This window comes from Miniopterus schreibersii (genome assembly GCF_964146895.1).
Source record: "Miniopterus schreibersii genome assembly, chromosome: 20".
In the NCBI taxonomy this organism is placed as follows: Eukaryota; Metazoa; Chordata; class Mammalia; order Chiroptera; family Miniopteridae; genus Miniopterus; species Miniopterus schreibersii.
This window is the reverse complement of record NC_138122.1, coordinates 8837094-8840321: the sequence shown is the minus strand read 5'-3', so window position 1 is coordinate 8840321 and position 3228 is coordinate 8837094.

Sequence of the window (3228 nt, the reverse complement as noted above, 5' to 3'; positions counted from 1 at the left end):
AAACTCTTTCTCGTCTAAGCAGATGACCATGGGCTTCCCATTGAAATGTGTTGCCAGTTTAAGCAAACTCTTCCTTCTTTCTACCCGTCTGAAAACTCAGTAGCGACACCTAGACTAGTGCTAGGGTGAGAGTGCGGGTGAAGGTGGGCGAGAGGAAACGGAGTGAGGAGAGCTGGACCGGAGGCAGGGCTCAGGGGGCAAAGTGCGGGCAGGGAAACAAGACAGGCAGAGTGTGAGCAGTGTGGATTGTGGATTCTCATGTTAGTTCATATATTCCCTCCCCCAAACAACTTCCATACCTTCTTGTTTTTAGTGATTTTTTAGAGAGAGAGGAAGGGAGAGGGAGAGAGAGAGAGAGAAACATCAATGTGAGAGAGAAACATCGATTGGTTGCCTCCTGCACGCCCCCTACTGGGGATCGAGCCCACAATCTGCACATGTGCCCTGACCAGGAATTGAACCAGCAACCTTTCGGTGCACGGGATGACACTCAACCACCTGAGCCACACCGGCCAGGGCTCCACACATTCTTTAATGTTAATTATTCAGATCTACATTACAAAGGAATGAGTAGCTACGAGGTGCCATGTTAGGGAGCCCTCGGACTGGCATTAACTAGCAAAAGGGGCGATATTAGCAAACAATGAGGAGGGGGCAGAGGAAACTGATGTTCATCATTGGCAAAGGACGTCAGGGTTTTGGAAGCTAAGGCCAGAAGTCTCTGCTGAAAATGCCACTAGTACAGAAGAATTGAAATTGGCTTCTTTTCTGCTCGAGTTGACCCAACGGGAATTGAAAGGTTCAGACTTACAGAGAGGTTAACTGAAGATCCCTCACGTAAGCCATTCCGAAAGGCAAAACAGCTCACCAGGCTTTCATTTAGACTGAGAATCAGTCATGTAAGTTGTGAAAGGCCGCACAGCACCGGTGCGTACGGGAGGTTTCCCGTGTCTGGCCCGTGGTAACCGGGCGGGTATTAGTTTGGGCTGCTCTAGCAAACATCCCACAGACTGAGGGCTTAGACAGCAAACATTTATTTCTCACGGTCCCGGAGACTGGGACGTCCAAGGTCAAGGTACCCATGACTTGGTGCCTGGTGAGGCCTGCTTCCTGGCTCACAGAGGGCCATCTTCTCCCTGCGTCCTCACACGGTGGGAGGGGTAAGGGACCGCTCTAGGGGCTCTTTCATGAGAGTGCCAATCCCATTCATGAGGCCTTTTCCCTTGGGACTTACTCACTTAGTAAAGGCCCCATCCCCTAATACCAAAGGGGTTAAGGTTTCAATTCTGGGGGGCACACATTCCGTCTACAGCAAGGCTTAAGAAGACTAGTGCCTGCAGCCTAGGCCAAAGCAGGTGCAGGGCCTCTCCGTTAGCACTGGGCAGAAGAACCTGGCGATGCAGAGGGCGGAGCAGCCTTCATGGCGGTGACATAAAATAAAAACATACGCAAAGGGCAGGGCTCAGGGATGGTGGGCTGCCTGCCAGGGGGGAAGCCTCTTGGCTGTGGATCGCAGTGCAGAGACTGTCCAGTATCAGAGGGGAGACACCACGTCGGACGGCAAGAAGCAGGCCCCTCGGTGGACTCATTTGCGGGTCAAGCCCGGGTTGCAGTGTGGGGAAGAAGAACTGTACACACATTTCTAATGAAAAGGAAGAATCTGAACATTGCCCTCAGCAAATCCACCTGGCCCCAGAGGTCCAGACCGTGCCTGTGCCGTGCCGGTCAGAGGACTAGCCTGAGACACACTCCCTGGGTGTCCTGCAGACCCTTCGAGGTGCCAGCCCGAAAGCGTGTTCACTTCTTCATGGCAAATAAATGCCTGGGAGTGCGTTTCAGAAACAGAAATATTGTTGACTCTTTCCTCTAAGGGACCATTTACCTCTACTCTGAGCTGCCACTAAGGTGGCCTTGCCTCCCGTAGTTGAGGCAAAAAGCCTGAACCACAGAGGAGGAGCTAGTGAGAACTGGGGCTCATTGGCATATGCGCCGAGCTTCTTTCTTCCACCCACGGGGGGAGCCTGCGTGGAGAAGTCAAGGGCTGAGTGGGGTAAGAAAGTAGGTGATCGGTGGCAGGTACATGCATTTAGGGTCCCTTTAGTGCACACCCTGATGTCACTGTCACGTTCCACGTTGCCTCCTAAATAAACACACTCGTGGAGGAGGCTGCAGTCAGCCTGTGCGACTGGAACCCTCCCAGCGGAACCGCGTTCTCTCTGAGCCTGGAGAAGCCATCAGCGCCGTCACTCAGGAATTCACCCTCCATCTGTTCCCCTCACAGAGGCAGGCAGATGGGCACGAGGGGAAGTGCCTGCTGAACCCGGCTGCACCCTGATGCATGGAAACGTGGCTGCCTGCCTCCCTGCCCCTCCTGCTCAGGAACTGCGTGGGTGGGGCCCTCGCCCCCTCCTCTCCACAGGAAGCCCAGGCTGGAATTCTGCGCAGTGGACATGCCCCATCTCCAGGGGGCCTCACAGCCTGCCACGTAGAAGGGGAGACTCCTGTGAGGGGCTGCTCCTCTTTGCTTGTCCCCCTAAGTCCCAGTGGGACCACAGTAGCAGGAGAACCTGGCCTTCAGTCCAGCAGCCGTCCATCTGTCCATTCCCTCCAGGCCCAGGGGACCTTGGAGAGGTGTTCTGAGAGTCAGCTTGTTATGTGACAGCATGGGGCCCACTCTGCACCATGTTCAAAGCATCTTGGACGTTGCAGTGTCTCAATTTTCCTACATGTTCCTTCATTCTACAAACACTTATTGGGCACCGCCTACGTGCCAGAGGCAGGGACAGGCGCTACGGACTCAGTCAAGATCAAGACAGATACTCTCTCCCCCCGTGGAGCTTACTGCCTGGTGGGGAGCGAGTAGAGAGATGAGAAAATACACAAACGAAAGAGAGGGTTAGAGTGTGCAGTGGGGGCTGCGAAGGCAACAAATGCTACTGAGGCCAAGGACAGCAGGGGCGCAGCTGAGGGACACAGCGGCTGTCTCTCCAACGAGGTCCTCGGAGCTGAGGCATAAAGCCTGAGCGGGAATGAACTGATCAGGCAAAGGGGTGGGAGGGAGGGATTCTGCGCAGAGGGAGCAGCGTGTTATAAATGTCCTGAGATAGAAGGAGGGAGCCCAAAAGGCTTGAGAGGCTGCGGCCCTGGGAGAGGGGCAGCGGAGGGGTTCAGGCCCTACCTGGCTGGAGGTGCAGCTGTGAGCGTGGACTTTGTTCCAAGTTCAGTGGG